Genomic DNA, 16,300 nt, shown 5'->3' with positions numbered 1-16,300 from the left:
GCTCAAATCATTCAGATTGCTCTTGTCATCATTCACACGAGTGCAGAGCAGCTTCTATTACAATTTTAATTTAAACAATAAAATTCAAATTTATGACTGCATTTTTTTGCAGCTCTCAAACTGCCCCATATATTAAATATTTTAATTCATGCCTCTCAAACTGTTTTCTCTGATTTAGTGTTACTCTTTTGCATTCCTAGATAACATGAGTAGAAAGCACTGCTAAAAGAATGATTGATAATACTGAAATGGATCCAAATACAAACTGAATTCAGTACAGAGGAAACACTAAGATGTTTGGCTGCTTCAAATTAACATATATTGTTAGCATTCATACACCCCTATCCACTGACATTATAGGTCCCAATAAAATACCCTGTTTGTCTCCAGGGATTTTAGCGGGAGACTTAATGATGTCTGGATCATATACAGGGCTTAGACATAGAATAGCATTTTTCTAGTTTGTATAAAATGTGAATTGAATTATTAACTTCATGTGCTACTGCATGTAATATACATCTAGTGCTCAAGAATGCCAGTAATTCCACAAAAAATATTCTACAGTTTCTCCAAAAACTCTAATTAGAATAGCATTTGGAAGTAGATAAAAATATGATAAATAGATCTTACTTATAGTACCTGTACACCTACAAAATATTATTTCTGTCAAAGTACAGAAATGGTTATTCATCTACATAACATATAGCATTTAAGCTCGTTTTGTATATCACACAATGTGGAAATCTGCAACATACTGCACATGGAAATCCTCAATGCCTTTGTAAGGCTGCCATACTGCTGAGGACCAGATATTTCAGCCTGACAAAACAGCGTCAAAAGTGATGTCATGAGGACAAGCTAAGCACACTAACAATGAATTATCTTCTCAGCACTGTAAAATTCAGTATAGACTCACTGTCATGGCAAAATGACATCTGACGACAGTAATTATGCAATAGTATCCAAGATGATCACCATTTTTCCTTTCTGACTTAACCAAGGGGGTTTTATTCTAATTACTGGTATACACTGTCTTTTCAATCACTTGTGGTTTGTTTATTTTCAATTTTTAAGAGCAGAAGTTCTTGGGGGAAAAAAAAAAGCATCACTGCAAAAGCAGCACAGGAGGGTACTGAAAAAGTACAGAACAGGATACAGTAAAATATTGCACAGTCTTTGAGAAACCATATAAGTAACTCAGAGAGCCTTGCTTATACTTGCCATGGTTTACATTGAGTGAAACTTTAAAGACCAGCAGTTAAACTATACTACAGCAGTTTAAGTTGAAGAATAAAATTCTTAGAATTTTATTCATGGTTGCTACTCCATGCTCTTTATAAAATTCAGTCAAACCTTTCATGATATTCCCATAATCTTTAATTTATTTTCATTAAAACATTTATTTTAAAGTGTACCATAGGAAACAGTAGGAGTTTAATTTTTAATTTGGGCCTGGTGAGATGGAGGATTGGGGGTATTACAGAAGAGTAGAAAAGAGACTTAAATTTACAAGGTTTATTTTTAAAATTACTTTTAAAAAGTATATTGCTGATGTAACACTCTTCCTTACATGTTACAGAAATATGAAAGTTACCATAACAGAGAAAAAGGAAGTATCAGCTCAGTTCTTCCCTGTGTAATAGGAGTTGGGGTATTTTTGTAGAGCTGTGCTGAGCACGTGAAAATCTTTGCCCACAAGGCAACTGCATGTCATGACAGCATTTCATTCCAAATCTCCCCCACTGCCAAAGTAATTTTGAATTTTTTATGGCCTTGCAGATGATCAAAACAGAAGAAGCAAAGCAAAGATATCTCTGTCCCCCTTAACCCACCCTTTCCCCAAACATATATAAACTGACTTTAGAACTGGTAAAAAAAAGCAGTGTAAAGATGTTCTGTATGGCAATTAGAGACCAGGAACAGGCTGGAAATCAACTCACATCACCACCCTCGGCAAGTTATTAGCAGCACCACTGAAAGCCTGTGCAGTTAAGAGCCTCGCTGTGTTGCCAGCGAATAACGGAGCATTCGATTTTACACAGTAGCACAATGTATTACTGAGACCTTAGCAAAACAAACCCCAGATAAAGATAAATAAAACTAAACGGTCTTGGAATCAAAGGACAAGAAAAATAGTAATAGGAATAATAGATACAAGCGTGCTATCTGTTCGCTGTAATACCTCCCAACATGGACAGCGATTTAAACGAGATGAATGCAGCATTACAGAGCCTGTCTTTCATCTCCTGTCTAGGTACATCCCTCTGGAAACACCACGCTTATGGCACCCTGCAATCACCAGCAGCTGGAATAGAAAGTTTTCCGTATAATCAAAGTTTGAAGCTTAATCTCCCTTTAACCCCCCCGCCCGCCCCGCCCCCCGCACTCAGTGCAGGCAGGCACAGCGACGCGCTGTCTGTCTGAACGACACCCCGGGCCAGCGCAGGGCTCCGCCGGGCTCCCCGGGCCCAGCCGCGGGCACGGCCGGCTCCGCCAAGGCGCTGCTCGTCCCTGCAGCCGCGGCGGCTCCGGCACCCACCGGCCGGCAGCGAAAACCCGCGGACTTCCACCCGGGAGAGCCCAGGGGCCGGGGAAGCGTCTCCCCGGCTCGGCGAGGCCAATCGGGAACCTCCGCTCGGGCTCGCACAGCACCCGATGCCTCTCCAAGCGGGGCTGGGGGCGAAGCCAGCCCATGGCGCTCCCCGCCCCGGGGACGCCGGCAGCGCTCCGGGGCCGGCGCTTCCCAGGCAACAGTTGGCCGTGTCCCTCCGGGTCCCTCCCGCCATCGCCGCAGCCCCCCCGGTGCGAGGGGCAGGGGCACCTCGGGAAGGGCGCCTCGGGGCCGGGGAGCGGGCACAAAGGCGGCTGAGGAGGCTCAGAGGGCGAGGGGAGCGGGGAGACTCCGGGGCTGCAGAGCGCCGTCCCCGCCCCGCCGCGATGCGGGGGCGCCGAGAGAAGGAGAAGCAGAGGCGGCTCAGCCCCCACCCCGCGCAGCCCCGGGCTCCGCCGTGCCTCCGCGCTCTTACCTGGGCCGCCCGTCGCCGCTGGCCGCCGCAGGTACCCTCGTCCATCCCCCGCCGCTGCCTCCGAATCAGCCGCTGGCGCTGCGGCGCGGCCCAGCCCGCCCGGCCCAGCGCGACGCTGGCAGAGCCGCCCCGCCCCGCGGTGGCTGCGTGCGGCTCCCGCCGGCGGCCGCCCCGGGCGCGGCTCCCCCGGACCCGCCTCCCGCCGCCGCGGGGCGAGGCGCCCTTCGATGGGGATGGGGATGGGGATGGGGATGGCGATGGGGACGGGGATGGGGATGGGGACAGGGACAGCGATGGGTCTCCCACCCCGTGCGGCCCGTACACGGGCACCCCCTGGCTCCCCAGCCGGCGGGTCGGGGCGCTGGGCTGTCCGCTCGGCGGAATCAGGGCAGGGTGCGTGTGACTGTCACCCGCGCTGCGCCCCGCCCGGGGACATCGGCGCTGCCCCAAACCCTCCCCGTTTCGCAGTGATCCCATTCCCCTCTCTCCGGTGGCCTCTGTTGTGGAGTGGGGGGAAGTGGGACGGGAAGGTTTCTGTGCGATTCTGCGACTCTGAACCCAGGAGTTCGGAACTTCACATACATTTTTTTGTGTTTCTGGCTTTGCAGAAGGCAGCGCTTCCTCAAGACGTCAAAACCAGATCTGAGCCCATTCACAGCTCGTGAAAATACTTGGTACTTCCTCTTGCTGTGCTGAGGGTTAAATGAGGTTAGAGTCGCCAGAATGGCTGTGCAGCACTTGGTTTCCCCCTTCCCTAAAAGCCTGTCTGTGCGTCATTAGGGTGCGAAAGCAAGAAAAGAAAAACAAAACAAAAAGTGGCAATATTAGAAGAACAGTCTAGAAATACCTGCTCAATTGTTCAAAGGGCTTTGCTTGCTGAGCTCTTTAAATGTGAGAAATGCTGTGATGCTGACCACAAAGCCATCACAGCTCTGTGCCAGTGAACCCGAGAGTTCACAGCTGCGTTCTGCCTCGGGCAAATATGTTGAGGAGAGCTGTGTGCTCAGAGAGGTGTGATTCTCATGAATAAGGCAAGTTTTGGAGCGCTGCGAAGTGGAGTGGTTTGGTGGAGCTGTGAACATGTAGGACCTGCTGCTGCTGCTTTGACCTTCTGGCCTGCCACTCCCTCTGAGCAAGCAGTCCAAAGCAGCATCACTTTCATGATTTAACTTCTTCCCTTTACCCAGGCTTGATCCACATGTCCTTGAATTGTTCTTTTTTTAGTCTGAAAATTCCAAATTGTCTAGTTAGAAAATAATTCAAGTGACATACTTAGTCTATTAAAAGACTGTGTCTCTGTTGCTGTAGCACACTTTGGATAGCTACCCTTACAGCACCCAGCTTAGTAGAACACTGAGCTGCTGGCTTGCACTTTTTACCCACAAGTCTCAAAGTACCTTTTAAAAGAAGTAAATAGCATTGCTCCACTTTCAAGCGGGAAGAACAGTCACGTGGAAAACTTGAACCAGGAGAAAGAACTGAACCTCAGATTCCCAGCTAGCAACGTAATGTCCCCTTTTAATTATTTTTCTGGGGCATGCATTCTGACTGCTTTTATAATGGTTCTGTCTTGAACTAGATGCTTTTAAAAAAGGAGAGGCAGCTGTCACCCATCTTTTGGAAATATCCTAACTCTATGACTGCATGCTATGTATGCTCTCAAGTTGTCTGTACTGAATACATCAAGGACTTAGCCAGAAGAATATTTTTATTCTGCATACAGGTAATATTTAGGAGTTAGAAAAATCCAACTTTTAAGTCCTGCCAAAATAAAGGGACTGCTAGATATTGATGAAATGAACTGTAGAACATCTACATGTAGTGTCACATACTACCATAAGACTGAAGTTGATCAGCCTGTAGGGGAAATGGCAGACAAGTGATAGATTTCAGATTCTCAGCTTTGGACAATGACATTAGAGACCAGGAAACAATTATTTAACTGCCTACTGGCATAGTAGCCAAGCCACAGCTGTCTGTGTGAAACTGTTATCTTAGTGCTTGTGTGAGACAAAATCAGTTTGCAGCACATTGGGTAGGGATCAGATTCCTCAGTCAAGTGATTTCTTATCACATAGACTCTGTGAGTGATCTCACATATCAGCCAGTTTTTCCTTGAAAATATTCAGGATACCCATGATTTTCTGTCTTATCTCTGCTAGCCCCATCCCAATACCTCAAGCACCCTAAACTTTCTCAGGTTAAAGGATGTGCTTGCATTTACACTGGCAAATTGTACCTCTAAATTTGGGTATACAGACACCTCTATTTCTCAGACATTATTTAGGTGTCTAATCTCCCATTACAGGCAGTACTAAAGTCCAGGTCTGGTGCTTTCATGAAGTAGTTTCACACATCATAAGAAGCAGGTAGGCATCTAAAATCAGTTCTCTGGTAAGCAATGCAATGGGCCAGCCAGAACAGTCTGGTTATCACAGCTTAAAGCTACCCCTGATCCATGGATGGGATAAACACAAACATCCAGAGATTTTGAAGTTACCCTTTGGTATCTTGCCTTATTTTCTACTCATCTTTCAGAAGCAACTGTAGGTCCTGTGACCTGTAGATGTAGGTCAGAATGCCCATTGCTACCTGAGTGAATCTGTCATCACTGCAGTGGAAATTTAAGTCACTTAGCTAAAGACACCTGCTGACAGACATCAAAAACTTACCAGTCTGAATCTCACACTGAATCCCATCCAAATTGATTTGCAGTCTGAAATCTGAGGGGATTTTTACACATTTTATTTCATGGTTATGACAATGTATACACAACCAGTTGCCATGGCTCAACTGGGACATAGGAGCATAGCAGCAATCTCTGGATTTTTTTAGGTGCTGGTCTTATAACATCTGCTGAAATTTGAATGATGACATAGATTCTTTTTTTAAACAGGAATGATTCATAAAAGTCATCTGCAATACTGGTAAATACTTGTGTTTTTATCTACCTAGAACAGTGTTGTTTAGTCTTTTGTAGAGTATGGTGCCTTTCAAGTCCTGAAACTCATTGCTTTATGCAGAATTGCATTCAAAATCACCTGGATGCAACCAGCAGTCTCCGAACAGATGGGCAGACGACTTTTCAGCTTTTGATGTTTAACTTGCCAAGTACAACTAATGTATTTATCTAGCACTTTTCTCCAGTATAACATGTGGGAGTTTATTTGTAGAATAAAGGGAAATCTTCCTTAATGCTCATTTTAGCTCTGTGCAGACTGAAAGGAAACAGGTTATTACAAAGAGCATTTTGAGAAAAAGAAAGATTTAGAGCTCTGTTTAGAAATTACCAAATTCAAAGGAGAGGGTCTTTAATTTCAGTGCCCATTCCATCAGCCCCTTAATCATTTCCTCAGTCTGGAAGCCCTTTATTTTTGTGGTTAACAGAGAAAAAAAGGATAATTATATATTCTATGAGATAAATTATATGAATATTCAATACGGTCCTGTCATCACTTGTATAATTCACAGTACCACTGATATTGTTTGCAATGCCAACTTGTGAAGAGGAACCTCAGTGCTATTTTATAATTTAGGGACATGATCTTCTTTTTCAGTTATGTGACTGAAAATTAGGAATGAAGCCAGTAGCTTCCAAGACACAACAAATCAAAAGAAGAGAGGACGGAGTTAATCTATAATTTTACAACTCCGAATTGTGTCTGAAATTGTTTCGTATGAAAGAACAGTGCTGCTGTGGTTTTGTCAGTATTTTTCTCTCATATCAAAGAATCAGCCATTAGTAAGGGGGTAAACTTCCTCATCTCAATTGTCTCAGGTATCTTCAGCATGAAGAGTTTTTTTTCTCAGAGCACACTGAGCCTTGACTATAGTAACCCCCAATTTCTCTCTTGTATCAAGTGGTGTGTGACATTGGCAGAGGCATGGGCAGCCAGCCCTTTGCTGACAAGGAACACAAGGAACCAGCCATGGCAGGTCAGAGCAGCTACATCATTCACCAAAAAATACTGGAGTCTCATCTGAATGCAGCTGGAAGTCTGATCCCTGTTTATCTACCTGTTTGGAAGTCAATATAAGGATATATAATCTGCTTTTAAAGACATGTATACAACTTGAATGGCAAACAATAAAAATATAATTATTTTATGCATTAAGTATCTTCATTAGGCATTCACTGCAAATTAAACAAATTTACTCAAGAAAGTGATATAGTTTAACTTCTGGTACATGCTTTTAAAAATATTGATATGCATGCGTACAGCTTAAAAATTGGGATGTATAAAATATAATGCTTCAAATAAAAATAAATTATATTTTTGTCATTTTTAGCAAGTCAGAATAATATACATTAAATAAGAGTTTGTCAGTGTCATTGTATAGAAATGTGGTTAGATCCTAGGACTTTTTTTTTGTTATGGTTGTCAACTATGACTACGCACATATTAGGCATGGACAAAGCATAATAATAGTGTTTGTATACACTGATAGATGCTTGTTGTTAAGGCTGTAGCACTGAAAATCATAAAAACAATTAAGAAGAAACTTACCATTTAAATTCAAAAGTTTATAAAGAAGCAGGCATGGAATATTTACTTTGAATGCTGCTTCTACAGTAAAACCTCAGGGTATTTTAGTAGAATTACATTGTACAACCATTCGGTCAGATTTGCTCGAAGTAAAATTCCTTTTGCCAAACAAATATTAATAATTTCAATAGCTCACTGGATATGTAATATTTCATTTATCACTATTAATGTTAATAAGAAAATGTCTAAGTTCCAAACTACTTTAAGCTGGTCGGCACAAACCCATTTTCATTTGCATCGAGCAAGATGTATCCTGGCAACCGTATATTTTTGGATTCGTAACAATTTATTCTATTCATTTTATGTAAATGAGGTAACCAATACTGCAGGAATCATGAGAATACAAGACGGATAACTTCCATCGTTCAGAGCTAGAGATAGATGGTTAGGAACTTATGTGAGTTAGATTTTTTAAAAATAATCTGTAAGACATTTTCTTCAGTGTATTTATCTAGCTTAAATATGTATCTGGCATGATTCACATGTTTTTTTGCTCAAACATGGAAAGCAAGCAGCAAACCCACCTGAGTCCTATGCCATCATGATTATTCCAAACCACAGCCCTGCTTCTCTGCTATTTTCTGTGTTCAAAATCCTGTATTTTTCACCAAACTCACATAGAACTTAAGCAGAGAAGCAGAGGAGCAAAGGCTCTCAACATTCCCACACCTAGGAATGCTGACTTGAAAGCTTGAGAAGCTAACACAGCATCTACAGCAACATGAAGTGCTATATATATATGTGTTATATCGTGTGTGAATGTCATTGAAAGGACGTTTTTCAGAGAGCTGTCTTCTGGTTTTGGTGGCTATGTGTCAGTTATTTTTTTACATTTGATATAGAAGGCAGTTTACAGAAATCTGTGTATCTTTGGTATATTACAGTATTTCAAAAAAATTTTTAAATTTCTGGTAAGATCTATGGAGTTCATCAGGGACAAAACTTGTTTATAGAAATGTACAATGTATAATACCCTATAAATGCAGAATATTTATAAAAATTGATTATTCTTTCCTGTTTTTTATAAATTAGTGTTCCTCAAGAGCTCTCAGCCTGGATCAAAATCTCAGAGTCTGAATACTCTGACAGCTGGGCCTATGTGGTTCCTTTCAAAGCAGCAACAATAAATGAAGCTTTTTCTAGCAGCATGGCTGATAAGCTGAACCACAACCCTGCAGCTACTCCTCAGTGAACATGATAGCTATTGTTGTTCTACTCCTAAAATTATTTTCCTCAGCTGACCAGGACTCTGTTATACCCAGAATAAATTCAAGTTAGACAACTGAAATGGTCCTCAGTCACTTTTCCTGTGCTCATGTCAGAGTTAAATGTACATATAGCAAGAGAACTGTTTCTGAAGCAACTCCTGAGCCACTGAACTCTTGGTGGCCTAGGACCCTTTCAATTTACATTCATATAGCAACTGACCAACACAATATTCGGAATATGCTTCAGAAAATAAGCAGTAGAGTTTTTCTTGAGTACAGCAGGCTCTTTCAAAGGAGAGGAGGACAGAGCTGATGGAAATAGAAGTTTCAGCCATTTAATTTTGCTCCATTGCTGCGTGGCAGTCACCAAACTTCAATTGAGCTGAAATCTTTGTAGGTAATTTAAAAGGCCAGGACTCCAATTTGAAGATGTATGAAGTGATGAGTAGTTGTTATAGGAAATTACACAAGTGTTTTGAAGTAACAGTTGGGTTGCTAAATTAGTCTTTTGTAATAGGAAAAGCCAGGCTTTGAATTTCCCATATTATATCAGTGTGGATCCAACTTTTGCAAAATACATATACATGAATGCCCGTTGTTTTTAAACCAATTCTCCAAGCCTCTGCTTTTCAGCCAGAAAGAAGGGTAGGTGTCCAACTGGACTATGCCCAACTGGAAATGTACATGAAAATCTTGATTCTGATATTTCTTAATTCCTAAAATCTTAACTTTGCAGCTTTAAATATAGTTTTAGCAAATGCTTTATGTATGTAGCACCACTGTTCAAAGAATATATCAAACCAAATATGATCTAATACCCTGTTTTGCATTAACTATTTGGAAAGGATTTGCAGGATCCAGACCCTCCGTAGCAGGAGCATTAAAGTGTGAATGGATGTCATCTTCTCAGTTCCATTATATTGGTACTATCACATCACCACTCACAGCTTGCCTCTGTTTATTGTCCCCAAAGATTTGTGGGGGTGATTTACTATTGTAGTCAAAATTAGACAGGTTGGATGAAACAGTTTAAGTAGTAGTTCTCTCCTGGGTCACTCAATTTTGACTGAGCCATATTACGATGTGCTCACCCTGTTAGCTGTAGAAGAAGATATGAGTAGATGTAACAGCCTCCAGCACAGTTTGGAGAGAGATGAGCTGATTTTTCCTGGGGTGGGCATCTGCTTAGTGCCCAGCAAACTCAAGGAACTTAAAAACTTGAGTTCTCCTACAATTCTTTGGCTCTTCTCCTATAGCAAATAACTTAAAGCACATGCTATAGCTCTTATCAAAGTCTTATCAAACTTGGATTTGTCTGTTCTTTGCTGTATCAGGATGTATAAAAATCACTGGGTGTAAATCTAGTAAGTTTTTTTCTGCAGGGCCCTTTGTTCTCTTTGTCCATGTTTCCCAAAATGTAGAACATCTATACTACATGCAAGCCAGTAGGAGACTGACATTTCTCTTTTTTCTTCTTTTTATTTATCTGAGAACAAGGAAGATAAGTTTAAAACCGTGTCTTACGTGTCATTTGACAAAATAATCCTCACATTCCTATAATTATTTTTTTCAACTAAAATCTGAAGAATCAGGAATGCCACCTCTTTAAAAATGAGTGAAAAAATTCAAAGAAAATATAAGTGCATCAGTACTGTTAGATTCCATTTGAGATGGTGCCAACATGAAAACAATTTAAGCCCTCTACAATTTAGACTTTCCAAGCCTAGACTTATCATTTGTCTAGCACATAATACAAACAGCAGAGCAATAGAAGTGTTAGGGACATTGAAATAATGCTTTCCTCACTTCCAAAAAGTTCATTATTCTTTTTTCGGTCTTATTAGAATTAGAATGATTATAGCTCATATACTATCCTTTGGCTAGATGATGTTAAAACTACCTAAAAATCCTTATTCTTAGTAAAGTATTTTGGCCTTTTCTGTTATCTGAACTAGAAAAGTTGAACATGCTCTTCTGTGTTCTCTTCTTACAAGCACTGAGTCTATATGTAAATGAAATAAAATCTCAGTAAACTGAAAGGTAAATACAGCAGTAATTATGGAAAGTCAATAGTCAGCAGTCAAACAGATGTTTATAAAGAACAGTAGTGAATTCTGAGTCAATCATAAGGATAAATGGAAGGTTCATTTATTTATATGTGTGGAAAAAGACCTGTCCACAAAAAATAGAAAAATCTTAGGCTCACAGGATCATAAAATAATTCCTGTTGGAAGGGATCTCAGGGAGTTTCTAGCCCAATATCCTGTTCCAAGTAGGGTCAACTCAGACCATGTTGCTCTGGTGTTTATCCAGTTGGATCTTGCAAACCCTCAAGGAAGTAAAGTGCCCAGACTCTTTACTCAGTGTGAAAGCTGTTCTGCCCCTGACTGTCCTCATGTTGAGGACACTGCCTTCACTGTTTTCAGCGTACGTGTTTTGAAACTCCTCCACCTGCCACGTACCACTCAGGAGAGCCTGTCCCTCTCTTGGAATCAGTCACAGAGTGGTTTGGGTTGGAAGGGACCTTACAAAACATCTAATTCCACAAGGCCATATTGCTCAGGACTCCATACAATTTGGCCTTGAAAAATTCCAGGGATGCAGAAGGGATGGTTCTTCTTGATAACCTTCTCAAGGTCATTAGAGAGCTGCTATTAGTTCCCACCTAATAGAGTTAAGCAACACAGTAAAACGTTGCCTCATTTTCCCCATCAAATGCTATGATTAACAAATAAATATCTTATGCCATTTCACTTTCTTCTGTTTACCCAATAACATCACCTTTCCTAATCTCATCCCCCTCCCTGTTTTACCATTGGAGATCCATTCATCCCAAAGCCCACAAAGCCATCTTCCATGATGATGTTGCCTTGAGCTTTCATTCTGGGGAGAGGAACTTCTCACCTCTGGTGACAAGAACTCAGAGGGTCTCATTGCATTTGCACTGCTCTTGCAGTGGTCCCAGTTAGACATGTTGCAGTTCTACCTTGTAGAGTGATTTCAGTTTGTCACTTCATTGCAAAATAAAGTGTTTTTCAGACAACAGGTTATGCAAACAGTCTGTTCTAGCTCCCTAATAGGTGGCAATAGAAAACTATCTCTCCCATGACAAAAATTCTGTTCATTCAGTTGTTAGAGGAGCAACTGAGCACTGAATTATAGAACAATTGATTTTGCATAAAACAAATGAAACTTAAAAATGGAATGAAGCATATTCTTTAAGTCTTTCAGTGTATTTTCTGCATGTCTTTGCGTAAAATAAGTGGTTACTGTTGCTGGTATCCCTTTAAGAAGGATCTATTAGAACCATAGAACCAAGAGCTCTGTCTCAGTGCAGCCTTAACAAGAAAATGCTTAACTGCATCCCAGCTTCCATCAGGATGAAAATTGAAAAAGGATTAAAAAATTTCCTAGAGAAGACAGCTTCTCTGTCTCAAGGATGGCACAGAAGAAGTCAAGTAAAATAGCTTTTCTTGTCATCATTACTAGATCAAATCCCAGGCATATCTATCTGCATCACAGAGTTTGAAATTCAGTCAAAATCTGGGGGGAAAATGTGATTTAGTTGCATGCTAGTCTTCCTAGTAACACATGCAGAGCAGAAAAGAGCCCTGCCTTTTTCTGAGGTTTAAGATGAGGGAATGAATTTCTTTTCTGTGTGTTCTATTTGTGCAGCCATGATTACAGATGGTATTTTCTTTATCTTGAAAGCTCAGCAATAATAGAGAAAGCCATGCAATTGACAACACTTAATGTGCCATTAGAGTTTTTTTCCTTCCCAAGCATTAGTTTGTACCACATTTTGTGCTGAATTGTACCAACTCCTTCCCACCAAGTAAAGCACAGCAAAAAGAGAAGGCTTAATGCAAAAGAGTCAGTGAGGTAATTAGTATTTTATTCAACAAGCAGGTTCAATTCATGCAGTACCAAATAAGCATTTCCAGCACTGCTTCCCTGACAATCTTCACTATTAATTGAGCACATCTAGCTTGCAGTTTGCTGAATAGCACAAAGATGACGCCATGGGCCACGCTGCTGCACATGGCCTGCACTCCATTGATTATCCTACAGCAAACAGAGGGAAAAAAAGGAGAAGGTTAAAAGTTGTATTTTAACCTCTTAATGGCCATGAAACCTACAGAGTTTGGTGTTTGTTACAGGGTTTCAGTATCTGGCAGTGGCAGCTTTCAGATCTCTAAAGGGTTCCTCTCCCTTGGAGGGGAGCTGCCCTGTGAAGCTCGGGGAGAAGCACAGATATGCATATTCAGTCCTGGGCACAATAGCTCCATTCTCACTGTCAGGTCAGCAGTCAAGTTCAGTGTAACTCCTCCTTCTGTTTCTGAATCAGGACTTTATGGAAATGCTGAGGATTTTTAATAAAGCAACTCTGCTGTGAAACAAATCTGCCCTTCGTGACAGCTCTTTGCTAAGCAGCGCCACTGCAAAGCTTATTAAGTCAAAATTTTAAAGTTCAAAGGCAGCATCAGGTTTCAGTAGGCGTCTCTCCTCATCTGCTCTTCACAGCAATATAATTTGCTACCACCCATATTTTTATTACACAAGTAACGTCTACAAGCTCTTGCTGTTGTAACACTTGGTCTATTTTAGTAACTAGTGAACCATTCACACTTTTTTTTTTCCGAAGCTAGAACTTCACATCTTTATGCTGATTCTCAGCCTTTTTGTTCCTAAATTCAGGTGCACTCAATGGTTTCTAATTGGTGGCAAGCTCTTCCATAACCCTGGAAATGGTCATTTTCAGTGATCCGTACCACTGCACAAAATTAAATTCATGCATCACAGAGCAGAGAAGAATATTATTCCATGATTCTAAATTCAGTCATTCATATGAGCTGACTTATGGTCAAATCTTGCCTCACAGGATATAATTTATCATGTGGGTAAATGACATCCTTTTAAATTTTAGTGTTATAGCCTTTGCAAAAGAATGGTTGCAGGTGATTCTGGGATGAAATCCGCATCCAGAATTTTCATTTTTAAAACAAAGATGCAAGCTTTCCATTTCTTGCAGCACTCAAATTAATAATTATTTTCTTCTTGTTTTTTAGAAAGCCTAAAAATATTTTACAAAAAGTAGTTTTTGCACCAATTCATGGGAATTTCTCCTGGTTTTATATTAATTTCAGTGTTTTGAGTTGCAATCACATTGAGCCCAGTTTTTTAGCGCAGAGGACTTGTAGGAGAGTTAAGTGCATGGAAAATTATTTCCCTTAAATTTCCAGTTCCTGTGGTGCCCATCTGTAGGCAGGGTAACTGTGAGCCCTGCAGTTCCCCCATTGTTATGAATCCAGCCACTGGTTTGCATGTGGTGTCTCCAACACAGTGATTGTGTCCCTGGGTCCATTTTATGAGGATTTATGAATGCAAACTTACTGCTGTCCTTCTTTATCCCACAGTAATCCTATAGATAGCTGCTGAAAATCATTGTCCAATGCCACTGGATGTTACTTCTCTGTCCAGGAATTCTTCCTCAGCCACTGCCAGAAAAATTAATCTTAAGTCATAATTGAAAGGTTTTGGAAAAGTATTTTGAAGACAGCCAGTCTTCTCAGTGAGTAGAATGCAGTGGGTTTAAAAAAAAAAGCGGGCTTTTTTTAATTACACCAAATAATTCTTCATAATCCTCTGTGATCAAGTTCATATGTTATCAGTGGGCTCAGTAGAAGCTGGGTGGGTAGATCTGAGGAAAGATCTCACTGGTACATTTTTTTCCCAGGGTAAACTCAGCCTTTTTTTTTTTTTTTTTTCGGTCAAAGTTTCCATTTTCTGTGCAGGAAGTTTTCACTAAAAGAGCTTTGGTGTCTGAAATGGCATGTGGCATATCATGGGAGGTGACAGTAGAGTAAATAGGATGCCTGCTAACGAAAGTGAGTTTCCTTCTACACAGTCATTACTTTTGTCATGCTAACTTTCCATATCCTGTAAATATGAATCTCACCTCGAGCAGGAAACACATGTGCACACGTTCTTGTCATAGAAAAGTGATAGAAGCAAAGTTAGCTGGCACTGAACTTTTAGTCTGCAGTGTTTAGAAAGGTCACAAATATACCACGAGATTTTATTTAGAAAACATGAAGCATGAAGTTGTTAAGTAAAAACTGAAAATAAGCTACAACATAAATTAGATTTTCTTAAATAAACCTGAGCATTCTGATTCCCTTTCCTTCTGGTTGTAACCATTTCTTGTGCATATAACAGAACCTCCAAAACCCTCTAATAGCGAGAATTCATCTTTGAAGTCTTAAAATGTTATGATACTGTATCTACATAGAAACATAACTGTCAAGGGTATGTTTATGTTAGTGCAGGCTGATAAAACCCAAACTGCAAACAAAGTACTTGCATGTGTACAGTGACGTGTGTTTCTGTATATACAGAAATATTAAAACTACTTTAAAGCACAGTAAAAGCCCATCACTACACAAACAATTGTTCTCAAGGGAACTTTATACCTTGCACAGAAAAACATTGCACAGATTGTTTTTTAATAAAGTTTGGGAGTGGAACTTCAAGGAGCCATGGGAGAATCCAATGAAGAAAATCTCTGGTAGCTTTAATTACTACCTGCATGCAGTAAGGAAAAATGCGACTCCATCCCTGATTTCCCATTCACAGCTGGAGCATTAGTACTGTGATGTGCTATGTGCAACTCAGCAAGTCATAATGGCTATCGTGGCATGCATAAGTTGCTAAGAACAGCAATAAAGGGCTGGGATAATTGACATAGCTATAGCAGTGATAGGTGCCATGAAGGAAAGAAAAAGAATAAATTTCACAATGTATTTCACAAAATCGTATTGGGATTATAGAAATCCTTTTTTTTTCTGTAGCAGCTGTCACCTCAAAACATATAGGTGATGCTCATAGTGATAAGTGCAAGTTTTATTTGTGGCTGAGGCTGAAATTAGACATCTTAATCTGGAAAGTAGTTCTCAAAATCCCCACTTTATTTCACAGATACCACAATATTTCATCAGTTGTGCTTCCTACGGCCTTGATTTAAACCTTTCCTTAAAATTACTATAATTTTAGAGCAAGCATCTACAAATCAAGCCCATTCTAGGAACCAGGAAGAGGCTCTCTGCTTCAGCCTGGTGATGAGCACAAACTGTCAGCACCTTCCTGGTGCACACAGAGGGTGGGAGCAGAGCTCTGCCTGCCAGCCCAGCCTCTCCTTGGGATCAAAGCTGCCCTTGGAGGTCCCCTGCAAAGGACACGGCATATTGAGCTTCTTCCTTTCATTTTCTGCAGAAGGCACCTTGGGGAGGGCTGGGGGTCTCTGTATTTCAAATGAAGTGTCATGGAGCAGCAGGGTGCAGGCAGCAGGGGGTGGTTTGAGGAGCACCGAGGGTGCCCTTGCTCTGCCAGCGCCACTCCCCAGTGCCAGAGCCCACGACAGGGGAACAGGGTCAGTCATGGCCCCTGCCATGGTGCCACAAGGCCAAGGCCAGAAAAAAGCAGTCCTATTATAATTATTTAACAGTATATTTCTGTTAGA

The 16,300-nt window shown here is 41.0% G+C and overlaps 1 protein-coding gene and 1 long non-coding RNA gene across 7 annotated transcripts in view; one reads left to right on the top strand and one right to left on the bottom strand.

The window, feature by feature from the left end:
• The window catches only part of CYRIA (CYFIP related Rac1 interactor A), a 56,781-nt gene extending 53,630 nt beyond the window's left edge, over positions 1-3,151 (bottom strand). For 4 of the 6 annotated variants that reach the window (XM_066547187.1, XM_066547183.1, XM_066547190.1 and 1 more), the window contains exon 1: positions 3,027-3,151. The gene's annotated coding sequence lies outside the window, so the exon portion shown is untranslated. The remainder of the gene's footprint in view (positions 1-3,026) is intronic. The other 2 variants (XM_066547189.1, XM_066547186.1) reach the window with 2 other exon arrangements.
• LOC136554865 (uncharacterized) lies at positions 2,947-7,072 on the top strand. Its single transcript, XR_010783388.1, has 3 exons — positions 2,947-3,057; positions 3,635-3,734; positions 6,888-7,072. It is a non-coding gene; the product is annotated as an uncharacterized lncRNA (long non-coding RNA).
• Positions 7,073-16,300: the final 9,228 nt, after the last annotated feature.

This window comes from Molothrus aeneus, chromosome 3 (genome assembly GCF_037042795.1).
Source record: "Molothrus aeneus isolate 106 chromosome 3, BPBGC_Maene_1.0, whole genome shotgun sequence".
In the NCBI taxonomy this organism is placed as follows: domain Eukaryota; kingdom Metazoa; phylum Chordata; class Aves; order Passeriformes; family Icteridae; genus Molothrus; species Molothrus aeneus.
The sequence above is the reverse complement of the archived record's forward strand: the minus strand, read 5'-3'. Positions and strand labels throughout refer to the sequence as shown.